This window comes from Ambystoma mexicanum, chromosome 8, assembly GCF_040938575.1.
Source record: "Ambystoma mexicanum isolate Mex_15411 chromosome 8, UKY_AmexF1_1, whole genome shotgun sequence".
Taxonomy (NCBI): domain Eukaryota; kingdom Metazoa; phylum Chordata; class Amphibia; order Caudata; family Ambystomatidae; genus Ambystoma; species Ambystoma mexicanum.
In genome coordinates this window covers 1,225,483,912-1,225,501,986 of record NC_090929.1, presented here as the reverse complement: position 1 = coordinate 1,225,501,986, position 18,075 = coordinate 1,225,483,912, and positions in this window count along the sequence as shown.

Sequence of the window (18,075 nt, the reverse complement as noted above, 5' to 3'; positions counted from 1 at the left end):
AGGTCGTGTTCTTGGAAGGATCGTGAAAAAATCAGGATGTCATCTAAATAGACTATGGTATAGATGAAGAGAACATCCGAGAACAGTCGATCCATGAAGCGCTGAAATATAGCCGGGGCATTGACTAGGCCAAATGGCATGACCCAATACTCGAAGAGCCCAAAAGATGTTCGGATTGCAGTCTTCCATTCGTCTCCCTTGCGTATGCGGAGGAGATGTTAGGCACTCCGTAGGTCTAACTTGGAAAAGATGGTTGCGCCTTGTACTGCCTCCAGGATGTCAGCAATGAGAGGCATAGGATACATGTCTCTAACTGTGACCTTGTTGAGTCCCCGATAATCGATACATGGTCTCAACTCTGAGGTATCGCGCTTGGGGATGAAAAACAACGAGGCCCCTGCGGGGGACCTTGAAGGTCGGATCAATCCGTTGGCCAAGTGGGCGTCCAAAAACTTTCGTAGAGCCTTCTTCTCTGTAAGGGACAGCAGAAACATCCACCCGAAGGAGACCAGTTCATCTTGGGAGAGTTCTATCGCACAGTCCCCTGGGTGATGTGGCGGCAACTCCAGAATCGTTTTATTGATGAAGACTTTGTGGAACTCCTCTAATTCAGACGGTATGCAACAGATATCACCAGTAGCGGTTGTCTCAGGCAAGAGGACCTTCACTACTTCCTGTGTCTGGTGAGGCAAACAGTACTCCTTACAGAATCCTGACTCAAAGGTAACAGTGTTCCTGAACCAGTCTATGGAGGGGTTGTGTCTTCTCAACCATGGAATATCCAGAATGACGGGCAAGTGGGCTGCTTGAATGAGATCAAACTTCAGGTGTTCGGTATGATGTTGGATGACCACAGTGAGGTGTTCTGTAGTGTGAGTTATCGGTCCCGAAGAAAGTGGGGAACCATCAACACCTTCCACCTTCTGGGTGTCCTCGCGCTGTACAAGAAGGAGTCCTTGTCTATCAGCCCATAAGGTGTCCATAAAGACTCCTGCCGCTCTGCAATCAATGAGGGCTAGGGTGGTTAGCTTTCTGGACGGTGTTTGTAGCTGTAGAGATACTACCATCAAGCGAGAGTCCATGGTGTCTAATTGAGGTGTGACGGCTAAGGTAACATAGGGACAAGGAGACAAACCTCAGAAACCTGTCCCCTTCAGTTCCGAGGCATGTCGTTTCCCACCCTACGGGGAGGGACCTGCGGACAACTGCAGAGGAGATGAGCATTGGACCCACAGTACATACAGAGACCCGTGTCACACCGTCTCCTTCGTTCTTCAGGGGTTAGCGGGGCTCTTGCAGCTCCTATCTGCATAGGTTCTTCCTTACAAATGGCCGAGGGCTGTTGTTGAGGAGGAGGTTCTGAGGAGGGTGGGGTGACTGGGGTACGGTGTTTTCGCCTTTCGACCCGTCGTTCGCTTAGGCGAAACTCTATCTGAAGAGCTATGGACATCAGATCTGACAGAGTGGTTGGTCGAGCTATGCGAGCCAATTCGTCTTTCAATTCTTCTTTCAGGCCGCGGCGAAAGATTGTATACTGTGCCTGTTCCGGCCACCCGGCATCAGCTGCAAGGCGTTTAAAGGACGAGCTGTAGGTCCTGAGATCACTACTGCCCTGCTGAACGTCAAGCAGCTCTTCTGCGGCTACATGAGTTAACTCAGCCTGTTCAAAAGCCTGCTTCAACAGGGCCACAAAGGCACCATGGTCTTGGAGTACCGGATTGTTGTTGGTCACCAGTGGGGAGGCCCAGGCCAGGGCATTGCCCGTCATATTCGAAATCATAAACCCCGCCTTGGTGTGAGCGCTGGCAAAAGTATGAGGGCGAAAGGCAAAATAGATTGCGCAGGATTCGAGAAACTCCTTCAGGCGTTTCGGCGATCCGTCATATTTACCAGAAGACAAAGACATGGGAGGGAGATCAGTCTCCCCTGACTCTCAAGCCATCGTCATCTGTCTCAGGGCGGCATTCTCGGCCTTGACATTCTGCAGTTCAACACTCATTCCCTGAACTGCCTGTACCAGCTCCTGAAGCTGTTCTGGGGTAGCCATGGTTCTTTCTGGGCATAGCAATCTGTCAGAGTATATCTCAGTAGAAACCTCTTCCTCCTCTGACTCCAACCCCCCTACCTCCTCCTCACCTGTGGTGTTGGATTCTTCGGGTTGTTCGAGTCTCTTCTTCCACCAAGGCGTTTTTTTTGTAGGAGGATAGGGCCTACCCTGGAAGGAAGCCACCCTGACCTTGTACAAAGAGGTCTGGGGGGGGGGGCCTCTCTGCCGGAGCAAGCCTATAAGGGGAAAAAGCCTGATGGCATAAAAAAAACCCTCTCCACGGTTGTATGTCCGTATGAAGGTCCAGAAACGTGGAGTAGAAACAAGACAAAAGAAGAAACCTCCAAGAGGAGCGGATATGAAAGGGTTGCAGAATGCAAACAAAAGGGAAAAAAAATAATAACAGGGAGAAAAAGATCTGCAAGAGGGCAATCACGGAAATACCAGGAAGAGAAAAAAAAAACTAGCGTAGATAAAGGAACAGGGAAGGACAGACTAGGCGAAAATAACGGAGAGCACACGGAGCGGAGAAAACAATGAGCGTCTAACCCGGAGCCTGACGCGAAAGGGTTGCAACGCGCAGACTTCCGGGTGAGACAGGCAGAAAAAGCATACCGCGGCGGACGGTGCGGAAAGCTAGACCGCTGATGGGGATGTGCGGTGAGACGTGGAGGGCAGCTAATGGCTACCCAGTCTCCACCGTGACCATACACCCCAACGTCTGCCGCGCATGACAGTGGGAGGGAACCAGGGAGTTGGTATCCAAGTTGGGGGACATTATATAAGGAATCCAAGACCACCCACAGAGCTGAAAGACGCTGGAAACTTCCAAGGATGCACCGGGAGCACCACCCACATCAGTTTGATTACAAAAACCCATGGCTGATAAAATCAGAATCCTGACATGGAATGTCAGGGGAATGAACAGTTATGTTAAGCAGCGCAGAATCCATGCATTCCTAAAGCGCAGCAAGTTGGAATAGCCCTCCTGCAGGAAACTCACCTGAACACACAAATGCTTACTGCACTCGCCAAAATTTGGAGGGGGCACTGATAGGATCCACATATTCCATTTATGCAAGAGGAGTCCTAATCTGGATAGCCCCCACCATTCCTATAAAATTGTTACAATCAAAGACTGATGACTAAGGCAGAATGGCCTTGATACACGGCAACATCGAGGGCAAGGAACTCTGTCTGGTTAGCACCTACGCACCCAACCACGACGCCACAGTTTTCTTCCGCTCCCTATATAAACAACTGAGCCCATTCAGGGACTGCACCTTGATATGAGGGGGAGACCACAACTGCACACTTAATCCCCTCATAGATAGATCAGATAACAAACATGCCCGCCCGGCGCCACCGGCCAAAATACTGAATGCACTAACACAACAATATGCGCTCAGGGATCTGTGGAGAGAACATCACCCAGGGGGGTGAGAGTACTCCTTCTACTCAGCCCCACACGTGGTCCACACCAGAATAGATTACATCCATGTAACCGAGGAACAACTGGCCACGTTCAGTGATACATAATACCTTGCCAGAGTGCTGTCAGACCACTCCCCTTTGGTGACCACGTGGACAGTGTTTGCACCCAGACCCCCAGCCCCCACTTGGAGGCTTAGATCAGAAGCCCTGCTAGACGAGGCGTTCTCCGAACAGATTAGAAAAAGCACGTTAAACTACTGACAACTTAACATGAATAGCGTACAACACATTAGCACGGTGTGTGAGGCATATAAAGTGGTCATGAGGGGTGAAATGATCGCAGCCATAGGAGGAGCCCAGAAGTCCATACTCACTACACTTACACGCAACAACGATGAGCTACAAGCACTAGAAGCCAAGGCCCCGTAGACCCCACCCACGGCCAAAGGATGATAGACCTTAAACAGGCTTGCCTGGGGCTCTGGGAAAAGCTCGGGAAGCTTAGCTACTCAAAATACACTGAACGAAGTCACGCCCTTGGGGACAAGCCCGGGAGGCTCCTAGCTTGGCTTTACAAAAGAGAAACCCCCAGGACACCCATTTGCCTAGTACGTAACCCAGACGGCACACCGGCATACATGCAGGCCGAAATAAACTCAGCGTTCACTGGGTTTTACCAAGCTCTATACACTGAATCCCCATCACCCACGGACACTGAATTAGAGGATGCCTTAGACATCATCGAGCTACCCAAATTAGACGCACAACTAGCGCAGGCCTTGGACGAGCACATCACCCCGCAAGAGGTCACGGCCACCATTAGATCCTTACCATCTGGCAAAGACCCCGGAACGGACTGGCTCCCAGGGGAGTTCTACAAAACGTACGAAGAAACGCTGGCCCCGCTCCTGACCCAAGTATTTAACGAAATAGGCTCCCTCACAGACACCATGAGGGAAGCCTTGATTGTCCCCTTACTGAAACCAGGAAAGGACAGCGGAGCGTGTGCCTCTTACAGGCCCCTATCTATGCTCAACACAGATAATAAGATCCTGACAGCGCTATTAGCAAGAAGGTTACATAGAGTGATCCCACTGCTAATCCACCAAGACCAAACGGGGTACGTACGCGGGCGAACCATTACTGAAAACCTGCGTAAATTACACCACATTATTCATAGCACTAACAGCAAGCCCGGAAAATGTGCAGTGGCATCTCTAGATGCACTAAGGCATTTGATTCAGTCCGATGGAAGTGGCTACACACCACCATGGTCAAGATGGATATAGGACCAGCCTTTCTAAAGTGGACTAAACTCATTTACTCCGATCCCACGGCCAGGGTGCGCACTGACAATACTTATTCAGACAAATGGTGCCTCTACAGGGGCACGCGACAGGGGTGTCCACTTTCCCCTATGCTATACATCATTGCAATAGAACCCATAGCAGCATATCTAAGGCAGGAATACGGGGATGGGGGCATTTTGATAGATGGAGTGACCCATTTGGTCTCTATGTACACAGACGACACACTCCTCTATCTAAACATATATTCCCATGCATATTAGAGACTTTGGATGGGTTTTGCAGGCACACGGGGATACAAATTAACTATGACAAGTCTTACCTCTTCCCCTTCGCATCATTAAGCGAAGTCAGCGAAGAAAAGCTCCCATCCATGGCCATCAAATGGAAGACCACCTCCTTCAAGTACCTTGGAATAACTATTCACTGTGACCCAAAATCGAGCACTCCCTCAATACTGCAAGGGCAAAAGACAACTTAGAAAAGTCAATGGACTTCTGGGGCAGACTCCCGCTCTCGGTCACAGGGAGCGCTGGGCTTCTCAAGATGGTGGCGCTGCCCCGCCTTCTACATTTCTTCACCAATGTACCTTACTATATCCCCCAGCAGTTCTTCAAAGACTTAAATAGTCAATGCAGGCATTTCCTGTGGCAAGGAGGGAGACACAGAGTGGCACTAGAGGTATTGCAGAGACCTTACGATAGAGGAGGCCTGAAAATCCCCAACTTTGAACTATATTACATGGCCGGCCGACTGAAGCACGTAATCCAATGGATGGCGGACGAAACCACAACCGACACCCGCCTTCTACAGCCCGCCATCCCCCACATACTACTCAGAGACCTATTCTGGACCCCAGACGTGGTGAGTCAACACAAACCTTACCTAATGAAGCTTGGTAACCAGATTTGGAAAAGAGCCTGCAAAGTCATGGGGACAATTGACCCATCTTCACCTCAAATACCGATTGCTGCAATTATGGCAAACAGACCAGGGGGCGCGAAAGAAATAAGGAACACATGGGAACCCTACGGGGTTGCCACCCTCGGAGACCTTGCGGACGACCAGGTCATTTTGACGTTCACAGAGCTCCACGAGACTACAGGATTACCGGTGGGGCAGTTCCTACTTCACGGAGCAGTGACAAAGAAGCTTGCAAATAGATGGCCCGAAGTGGAGAACCTCGAAACTGGACTTGACAACATAGAAAACATGCTAAACGCTGCCGAGGGCAGACACGAAACCTTGAGACTCTATGAATCATTATTAGACAGCACAACCAAGCAAGATCTTAAGTGCAAAGCGAAATGGGAACGAGAGCTCGGCCTGCAATTTGAGGACAAGGAATGGGAATCAATAACCCACTATCATAAAAAAGTGCCCAGAAACACCTGACTGCAACTCATACAGTTTTATATCACCAGCAGAGCGTACCTCACAACTGCAGCCATCACCAAATTCAAGGGAGTGAGAATAGTTGAGTGCCCTAAATGCAGGGAACCTCGGGTGGGGATTACCCACATATTTTGGGAATGCCAGGTTATATTATCCTTTTGGACCCAGATTGCAGCGACGGTCGCCAATGCAGACATTACTTTGGACGTACAGTCACCAAGATCGTGCATCCTGGGAAGATACAGAAAAAGTAAAAAAAAAAAAAAAAACGCTTAATCAGGTTTAAAGACCTGATATATATTCTAGCAAAGAGACGCATCGCCATGGGGTGGAACTCTGCCAAAGCCTCCAGCGTAACATTGTGGTGGGAGGACCTCCATAAATAGACAGCGGCAGAAACAGGTGCATGGGAAAATGCACAGAGGGAACAGAGACTGGAAATCAGTGAGGACCTACAACAATGGGTGGCGCTCACGGTGTCACTATTCCATCCAACCAAACTAGCTTCCTCTTCTGATGACACCGGCAGCCCAGGTGGGCCATCCGGAAAGTGAAGGGTTGACAAAGAACAATTGTAGTCTTGAATAGTTAGGGGGAGACAGTGGGAGGGAGGGTTACGTTGGATCCTTAAATGGTGCAATAATGAGGATAATTGTTGTATTGTTGATAAAACCAATAAAATACATTTAAAAAAAAAGAACGGCATCATCAGCGTACATTAACACCGGAATGCGTCTTCCAGCTAGTTTAGGTACATCACTCGAAAGGTTGTTTAAAATGGCAGACAGTGAATTGATATACAAAATAAAAAGCAACGGTGCCAACACACATCCCTGTCTAACGCCACAAGTTAAATGTATGTGGTCTGATAACTCCCCTAATGCGTTAACATGTACTCTTACTGAGAGGTCTTTGTGCATGGCTACCAGGAGATCCAGTAATTCCAAGGGATTTCAGGTATGTCCACATTTTCCCACGATTTACACAGTCGAAAGCTGTGCTTAAGTCCACAAAGGCTACATAAATGGGGGCCCTATAGCCACAGGCTTATTTCTCCAAAACAAGAGACACATTTAAGATTTGGTCAACCGTCCCCCACACCTTTACAGAACCCGTATTGGATATCTGATAAAATAGCATCCTCCTCTACCCAGTCCATGATTTTCCCATGGAGTGCCCAGCCAAGCCATTTAGCTGTTGTATCAATTAAGGAAATTGGACGATAGCATGTTGGATCAGCAGTGTTCCCCTTCATAAAGATCAGCAAGATGATAGCCTGGTTCCAGCTGTGTGGAATGGTCTTACTCAATGAGATAATATTACACACTCTAGTGAATAATGGTACCAAGATTTCCCATTCATATTTAAATAATTCAATTGGGACCGAATCTGGACCAGTAGCTTTCCCGTTAGATACGTTTTAAGTGCGTTATGCTTGTCCTTTATAGAAAAACTAAGATAATCATCTTGCATGGGGTTATGAGATGCTCCATTTGTCACACTTAGGGGCGGCCTTAATGCCAAAATAGGTGAAGGATCACTGGAGTTATACATTCTTGAGTAATGATAGAACCAATTATTTGCTGAAATCTCTCCAGTTCCCCCTCTATCTTTACTGGAATTGTTATTTAAACCTGCAGCAATAGTTTTCCAATATAGTTTGGAGTCACCAGAGAGGGTGACAATTTCCAGGTCCTTCCATCTCTTCGCGGCTCATTCTGCTTTCCCCTTGATAATTGCATTTCTATATAATAGCCTAAAGGCTGCAATTTCCCTGCTGAATCTAATTGGGTGCTTCAAAGCTATGAAGAGTGATTGTTTAGCAGACCTACACTCATTCCCAAACCACTGTAGCCTTTTTTGTCATGCCTTAGTTTCCTTTTAGGACCCACAAAAAGTCTCACCTGCAATCAGGTAATGACTGTCAGGGTGGATCGGGACAGAGAAAAAAACAGAACACAAATCTAAAATAGTAAAGTCAGTGTCTGATGCTGGGATACAAGACAGAATGGTGGCTGGATTATGGACCACAGGAAAGGCTGGCAGGACAGAAGTGTTAATTGCCCTCAGGTCTTGTATAAAAAGGTAGATATCTTTACCTGGTTTCTTGGTAAGCAAAATTGGGGTGTTACAGGAGCTCTGTGTAGGTAAAATAATGCCCTGTTCAAGCAGGGTCTCCTGCCTGTCTAGATATGGGATATTGAGGTCACATGGCAGAGGTTTGGCTGGGTTCAGCATGACCATGACTGGCTCATCATTGAGCATATAAGCAGCTTAATTTGCATCTGAATACCATAATCTAGCTGGAACTCAGTCCAACACTTCCTTCTGCAGTAAGAAAGCACTGGCTCGGTCACAGTATTACTACAAAATATCACAGACCATCACTGCAAAGCTGAAAATACAGATTTATAATGGCCATTTCACTGCATATATATGTGGGGGGATTGGTTAATGAATAACAAATGTTGGGGGTTTGGGGAAGTTGCGGCGGGTCTCCCTCCACATATATATGCATATATATTTCTTTTATATTTGTAAAAGAAAAATAATCTGCATTTTCGGCTGCGCAGTAATGGATTCGATATTTTCACATAGATCTGCCACCAGCATTCAAATGGGGAATCCCCCGTAGCACAACTAAAAGCTGATGTTCTCTATGTGCAGAGATATCAAGGAATATGCTGTCAGGGGAACAGTGAATGGAGCAACTCATCTTACATAACAAGTTCAACCCAAAAAAATGTACAGGGGAACATGGACTCAACAGAAAAGCATGGTTACCAGAAATAGGACCCAAGGTGAAACTAATTGGGGGACACACGGGGTGAGGTATTGGCATACCTCCAATCTCAACAGCATTGACAATTTCATCAGAGTACACAACATTTAGTGCTGAGCGTGATGCTCCAATGTCAACCTAACATGATACCTTTTGACCAGCAGTGGTACAATCAACATAGATAGAAGAAGGATTTAAGCAGTATGAGTGGTGCAACAAGTTCTGGAACCATTTGGTTCCAGAACGATCATTCTGTGATGATTGCGATGGAGGCCATGGCAGAACAAACCTGATCGGCACAGTTGGCTGACTGCCTCAACCATCATACTGAGGACATTCAGCTTTGCAGTGCCCAAATTCTTTACAGTAATTGCACTGGCCGCTGTAAGGATTTGTGTGATATCTTCCGTCACCCTGGCCCTGTTCATGTGGCTCAGGGGCACCTCTACCCCTTCCTTGTCCCCGCCCCCATGGGCGTAAAGTCGAATCCTCCCCTTCCCAGGTAATGTTGTAATTGCTGTATCTGTAATGCCATAGGCTTGGCTCCGGTACTTTCTTTCCGTCTTTCGAACTTTTCATGAAAATGCTGTGCAGTTAACAAAACCTCAATCAACTTCTTTCGGTCCCAGCCTATTAAGACTGATTTTATACTCGCTGATACCTTACACTGTAACCCCATAACAAATGGTTCCACCAGAGCCTTGGGAGCTATGGCAGCTGCATCAATGATTCCAGAATATTGTTCAAAGCATCGTTTTAGGTGCTCAAGATATTCCACAGGATTTTCACCCTTCTCCTGTTCACAAGCGTTGATTTTCGACCAGTCCATCTTACATGGACACATTTCAAGAATGGTTTGTACTAGTCTATCAGTAAATGCCTTTAACCCACCAGTAGGGGGCTCTTTGGCAGGCCAGTTGCAGCACACTTTTAGCCTAGTAAAGTTATCAGTAGGGAGCGCTGCTTGCAGCAATTGGTTTAGATCGGCGCATTTGGGATGATAGCAGTTTACAACGACCTGTAGTTCCTCTTGGAACTTGACGGGGTCTTATCGTATCCTAGGGAATTTCTGAACAATTGTTAGGGTCATTAGGAAAACATCCCCACTCCTACCTGGCAAACTAAAGCAGCCTAACTGCACCAGAAGCTATCAGACTGCCAGCGTTAATACATATATTAGGAAAGCTGGTGCCTCTTCCAAGATGGCCACCAAACTCTCATAGAATCTTGTGCTTTCTCGCTATTGATTCATCCTAAACCGTCTGATCGACCTGTTACATGTTAAAGAGTCTATCTGATCCAAGATGGCTGACAGACATGGCCGAACACACACTGACGAAGCGCTGAATGTGCTAAAAAACACTGAGAGTGAGACGCAGGACTCGCTTCTCGTAACTGTGATGTTTTAGATAACACTGCCATGTAATTCTGACAATGTAGAATAATACTAAATCAGACAACACTGCTGTTAAAGCTAACCACACTAGAATTTTATTACAATAGGTTAAGCACACCAGAACTATAATGGTTTAGATAACATTGCCTTGAATCTAGCAGCACAGGAATTGGTATGAATCAGCATGGTGGACACCAACACGTGTCGCAACAAAACAACATAACCCAACCACAAGGAAAGCAACTAATCCAGGAGTGCACCGGCCCCTGGAACACACCTCAAGTCCAAACCTAAGACCAAGGTGGAAAGCAGGTCTCCACAATCCACAACCACAGCAAGACAGACCCACTGGGAATCACAATGCGCCGATCTACCACCGACCTCATGAAAGCAAACAACCCAGGAAGGCACCTGTCCCTGGTATACAACACAAAACAAAGACAAGACCAAATTGACAAAAGCAAGCCCCACAACCCTAGAATCCGTAACGAGACAGACATCACTGTGCACTTTAGCACTCTGATCTACTGCCAATCCCAATAAAGTAAGCAACCCAGGAGGGCACCCGCCCCTGGAATAGATAAATAAATCACAAACCCGAACCCAAGACTGAGACAACTAAACTCAGAGAGAAATAATCCACCACAACCCAACAGCGAGGCACACATCATTTTTGCTACAGCACACCAACCTAACAAAACCCAACCAAGGAGGGCACCCACCCCTGAAATACATCACCAACCAGAATCCAAACCAGAGGCAGAATACAACAGCCACAGTAAGGCTGACACCGCTTTTTGTCGGAACGTATTGACTTAACTAGAGGTCAGGAAAGTAACCAACACAGGAGGGCACCGACCTTGGAATTGGCCAGAAAACCCAAAATGGAGGCACATTAAAACAAAAACAGCGAGGCAGACACCACTGTGTACAGGAGCACACTGATTTAATCTGAGACCAGGAAAGTGACTAACCCAAGAGGGCACCCGATCCTTGAATATACATATACATATATTCAATGAAAAAACTTTCTTAAAGCGACGTAATGTTTAAGTTTCACTAATAAAAACCTATGAAATCCATGAGTTATGGTAAGCTAAGCAAGCATAACTCGCGCCACCATCGTGCACTGCTAAGACTAACACCCAGGACATCAAAGATGACATCACAAATGGGAATACACCACAGTCTGATTCTGAATTTAAAACAGGCCACAACTGGCAACCAGAGCGAGGTATACACCACTGTACATTGCAGCAAATTAACCTATCACTGACCTCAGGAAAGAAAGCTACAAAGGTGGGCAGCCGGCCCTGGAATATAACTCAAACACAAATCCAAGACCAAGACAACTAACCCACAAATATGCCATGAGACAAGAAGGACCAATAAACAAGAATGGATAACAGAAATAGGAAGGAAAGCACACCCCCACGGGATGTGAACCTCCAAACAGAATGTACAACACCTACTTCAATGGAAAACAACCCACAAACAAGGACCCAAACAAACCAGGACCCCAACAGACTACCAAACTGCACACCACAACACACAGAACCCATCAGCTCTAGAGACATTTTCGAAAAGACCCCTCCAAAAATCAGAGCTAAGCTAGAATCCCTAAACATCTACACCCCTTACATAACCAAAGACTGAAAAAAGGCCACTCATACAAACAACGAACCAAAACAAAGAAACTCATCCCTCAATCTAATTGAACTCCTCAACAAAGAGACATAGGCCCCAACTACACAATCAGCAAATAACAGCTTCACTCAAGAGAGAACCACAAGAAAAGAAAACCTGACAAACACCGAGACGCAGGAAAGGATAGGCAACAATAAACTATTAAAAGCACACACTCTGCACTGCAGCCTACTCAATGTAAGATCCACGGCCCAACACAAAATAGAAATGTATGACCTCCTAAGCAATGGCAGCACCAAACTGCTCTTCTTCACAGAAACACGTCTATCGGACAATTACAAAACAATCACCCATGAAGCCATACCAGACAACTTTAAACTAATACACTCCAACAGAGAAAACAAGAGAGGAGGTGGAATCGCTTTACCGCACAAAGATCACATCCACGTCACACCACTTCCGCCAACGGACATAGAAGACTTTGAATCAATCCTAATCAACATCAAACTCAAGAACCAAGCCAATCTACTGTTCCTCCTGATCTACAGACCCCCATCCTACAACCCAACTTTGCAACGGAGCCCGCTGACGCCATCGCCAACCTCTGCATTTGCCATGATAACATAATTGTTCTGGGGGCCTTCAACATCTAGTTCGAAAAAGAAAACAAAATTGCAAACAAACTCTCTACTGGAAACCCTCCACTTCAAAAAAATAATGAACTGATCCACCCACTGCACTGGACACACCTTAGACACAATCTTCTGCAGAGATTGACTCTCAACCACTGCCCCACTGGTACTGATCATATGGAGTGATCACCACTTGATCCCATTCACCGTCAAAATCCCAAACCGCATAATGCCTGGAAACGCAACACTCCTTGCTACAAACAAAAGACCTGGAAACCCTAACAGAGCATTTGGAATCAACTAAACTAAACCTCTCCCAGCTAAACAGAATGACACCAGACTCAGAGGAAGAAAATCTGGACACCTGGACCACAGAAGCCCTAGACCAATTAGCACCCACAAAACTCTTCAAAGCCAATGGCCCTCATTACGACCCTGGCGGAATTCGGAAAACGATGGCGGAAATGCAATACCGCCATCGAATAGCGCTCGGTGCGACTATGACCCGTCACCGCAAAGTACGAAGCCATTAGCGACACCGTAGTGAACGCCAACGATAACTGCACCAAGCCCGCGCGCGCGCGCCATGCCAAACCGTAAACACCACCATGGCGCAAGGGTACGCTAATTCCGACCCTAGCGGACATGTACCTAACGCCATCAAGCATGGCGGAATGTACCATTCCGCCATGGTGAGAAGTACGGCATCGCGAATCAACCGTAAACGGTCCCACTGAGTGCCTGTACACCGCTCCCTGCCCACAAAGTACAACTCCCCGTAGGTGCAATGAAGTCACAATGCAACCAGTGAAATGTACAAGTCACCCATGCATGCCAACGAACAAAAGAAACACAAGAGGGGCCAATGGGAGCTGCAGGGCACAGATGGCACGAATACAGAAGCCAATCCAATGGACATGACCACAGTCCCCCCCCCCCGAAACGCACGCAAACACACCAGCAATATTCCGAAAATCACATCATGCCACCAGTCCACCTGGCTGACCGGCATCTGTTACACAAAACCCAATCCCCCGCCCCTGAGCATGACAACATTCAAACAGTCATATTGGCAGCCCCCATCCCTGACCTCACTGGGCTACGTAGGCAAACGCGCCCAGTACAGTACCACGCAACTAAACTCCGAAGCTGGAACCCAATGCAGATCTCCTCACAATACATTGCTCCCCAAATAGGAATATGCCACATCACTTGCAAAGAAGAACGCTACACGGGCCAAATCAGAATAGAAATTTAATGCACAACAAAATCACCAAGCCCATACAGCCATTAGGCCATGAACTCCAAAACACATTTCACCATTGTGGGCTGCATCCGCAAGAAATGACCAGCCACTACTTGTGTGACGCCCTGTTCCATCATGGTACACAGAGCCACATTCACGTACGAAAAGGCAACATGGAAGCGCACAGAACCGCAGGGCCGTCCCAATGGGGAGGCACTAGTCCAGCTGAAAGGCCGAAATGTTGCTCCGAGCCACCAGTACTGCGTAAGGGCATGTGGCCCATTGGCGATCGTCCCATAAGATCGTAATGCTGCTCCACTGATTAACACGAAGCAGCAGGTGTCGGGAGTAAAAGCCATCTGCAGGAGTGGCATACAGATGGCAGTGGCAAAAGGGGAGGAGATACCTGTCAACCAAAAGAAAAGAAAAAGAATAGAATGGCCATCAGAACTACATTCGAACAACTCACTTCAATGATCACACTAAATCCACAGCCATATGCATGCTAGCCCACTCCAAAGGATCATCACCACCCCAAAACCACTTGCGACTCATAACTATCTATATCGAGGTGTAAACACCATCACAAACGAGTGTACCTGTGCATGCGTCTGTCAAAACAGAATCCATCAGATGGGATTGGTAACGTGCATGGACACAAGTGTCTGAGGGCGCGTCGAGACAGGGAGGGCTCAACAAGGCCAGATAGACGATGGTCCCACTATGGCAGCCCTGCATCACATAGCGCAGGGGAGGCGGATAGATTCCAAGAAGCCCTGTACATGGCAAACTCTGTATCAAATCACCTGCCCATGCATCCATTCATCATTCCCTCATCCCGGGATTAAAACGCCTGAATATTTACTCACATAACATTAGAAATATCCATTGAATCTGTGCGTTATGCAGCCTGCAAAATCCACAGTGCCCCAGCCCGTAATTCCAGTGTAGTGAAGTAACATGTATATGGGAACGTCCGGCCTCATCGCCCACGTCGCTATTGCGCATCCCAAACCATTCATATCAATCATTGCATCCTCGCCATGGCCCCTGTCTCAAGGACATTGAACAATAGAACGTTACATTTGCAGTCAGACCTGTGGGCATTTCCTCGCCGCTAGCTGAAAACCGAAAGCGCCGCCCTTCGAATTCCTCATTTGCAACATCACGTCGAAGAGGCATCTGTGGCCGTTTGAAATCACAAATTAATCCATCTAGTGCGGCTGTGTGTGAAAATGGCAACTGCCTTCACCCACAAATGGGACGCCCCGCCCGTCGTTGCAACTCGGTACAGTGATGCATGAGGGCCCACCGTTACTCGAGTACTACGTACCACTGACCCTTCACAAGTCTGTTTGCGACTGCACAGATAGTATGTGAAACAATGGGACCACAGCAGAATGAACATATCAACCAATGTTACACGGCCATCGGGTACAAATACATGATTGCAATAGCAAGATGCCATTCCTCGAATTGCAGCGTTGTGTGCGGGACGTGCTCGGCCAAAGGGGAGAGCAGTTTGCACAGGTGGAATGAATCACCACAGGTGGAGGCCATACAGCCTGAAAACACATAAATTGCACACCCAGTCTCCTCCCACAACCACACCCACTCCGAAATGCTACCGGCAGGACTCGCGATGTTGGCCCTGGGGGACCTGATAGCACTGCAAGTACTCCAACTCCAAGAAGAAGACGAACACCAACTACAACCGGCCGCACGGAGGAGACGCAGGAGGAGGAGGAGGGCAAGGCAGGGCCAGCAAGGGCCGCCAGCACAGCCACTACCACCACGCAGGCAGCCCGCAATCCCACGCCTCCGAGCACATCCGTTCAACCTCACTGATGAGCAGATCCACACCCTCTACCGTCTGGACCGGGACACCATAGCCGCCATTGTGGACATGACACAGGCTGACCTTGTCAGCATGATAGATAGCCCAACCGCCATCCCACCCCTACTGAAGGTGGTGTCTGTACTCCACTTCCTGGCCACAGGCACCTACCAGCACACAGTCGGACAGTTGCATGGCATTTCTCAGCCACTGTTCTCACGGACACTATTGCAAGTGCTCGATGCCCTCCTGCAGCACGCAGACGACTACATCTCTCTACCACACTCGGAGCAGGAAATTACCAACACAAAAGTGGGATTCCATGCACTTGCCGGCATACCGGGTTGCATTGGTGCCATCGACTGCACCCATGTGGAATTGGTCGTCCCACATGCCATGGAGGCCCAGTACCGCAACCGAAAACAATTTCATTCCCTGAATGTACAAATGGTGTGTGACTCCAACAGGATCATTACACATTGTTGTGCCCGATTCCCTGGATCAACCCATGATTCTATGGTCTTGAGGAACTCTACAATACCACGCTACATGGAGCGACACGCAGGGAACAGATCCTGGCTACTCGGTGAGTCTCATTACATGCATGATAATGTGGGGTATGTGATTCGGCAATGACCTGGCAGGAAGGGGGGGGGGGTGTGCGTACGTAGCAATGGCATTCCACATCATACGTTTATCGTCCACATACAGGTGATGCTGGATATCCACTGAAGAGATGGCTCCTCACACCAGTCCGGAACCCACGGGACCAGCATGAGGAGGACTACAACCATGCCCACTCACGTACCCGTGTAGTCATTGAACAGGCATTCGGCCTACTGAAGGGTCGTTTCCGCTGCCTCAGCAGGTCTGGCGGGGCACTCCTGTACCGCCATGTGAAGGTTGCAAAGATGGTCATGGCATGTGTCATGCTCCACAACATGTGCGTACGTAGAAATGTGCCCATGCCCCCTGACGCAGAACTGCAAGCACCTGATGATGGTCATGATGAGGGTGGGGATGTGGCAGCACCTCAAGGAGTCTGCGAGGCACCGGAGGGCCGTGACATTCGTCAGCATCTCATAGATGCATGCTTCTAGCACTCACGCCTGGTGGCTGATACATGGACACGGGACTCGTGGCACTGTGTGTGTCTGGGACATGCACAATATGGACTGTACGCCTGTGATGGCCTAGTACACAAAGATCAATGTCCACACATCTCATTGGTTGATCGTGCACTGTTTATGGCATATGTGATATCATGTTGAACACCCTATCGACCCGCCACCCAAGTGAGCCCAACACACCCCCTCCACCCTCCTACCTCCCCCCCGAACACCAGTGTCCAAAGATGCTCATTGTCAGTGGGCAGTCGCTATTGCAAGCCCCCTCTGCGGGTGTCAGGGGCACCCCTGCCTGTGGAGCGCAGGTTCCTCCCAGATCTACGTTGGGGGCTGCCCTGGACGGAACTTGCAACGGATGATGTCTCTGCCTGCTCACGTCCATGCATGCCCCTGAGGGTTTGCGAGAGCTCAGTGAGCACACGGCGCACTGCGGCAAGTTCGGCACATACGTCTTTGGACGTCGCATGCAGTTCCCCCCTCAGGCTCTCGGTGCTTCTCTCCATTTGTGCCCTTAGTGTCTCTGTACCTCTCTCCATTTCTGCCCTAAGTGTCTCAGTTGATGTTTCTATGTCTGCCTTAGTGCCCCCACATTCATCGGCATGGTCCTTGAGGAGCGTGGCCAGTTGCTGCTGTTGCACGATTAACTGGTCGAGGGATTGTTGCCTCTGCTGGGCCATGGCCATTTGCGGGGGTGTCACAGAGGGGCTGTGGACCTCATGTTGCCTTGCCACAGGGCTTGTGGGGGATGGCCAGTCGTCGTCTTGTGGGTGCCCCTGCGTGGCATCCTCATGTTGTACGGGATGGGACAGACAGGGGGATTGGGACAGGTCATGGATGGATCTGACTTCGACATCCCCGTCTTCTGTGTCGGAGCATGCTGCCATCAATGGGGTGTCACCTATGGTGCTGCTGCCACCAGAGGCAGTGCCTTCTGTGGCATCCGTTGGGGGGACCTGTGGTGGTGGTGTTGTGGGCATGCTTGCTGCTGGGGTGCCTGTTGATGTTCCCTCCTCTGTGCTGCCACCTGATTTGTGCTGCTGCCGTGTCTTGATGCGTGCAGCTGAGGTGGAGGGTCTTTGGCCGTTGGTCTTGGCCCTCTTTGCAGGTGTGCTGGTAGGGGTGTCCTGATGCTCGTCGTTTGGATCGGACCCTGTGGTGGAGTAAAGGAGGGCGAGGGTTATTGATGGGTCTGTGGGAATTGGAATGGCATTGTATCACATGCATT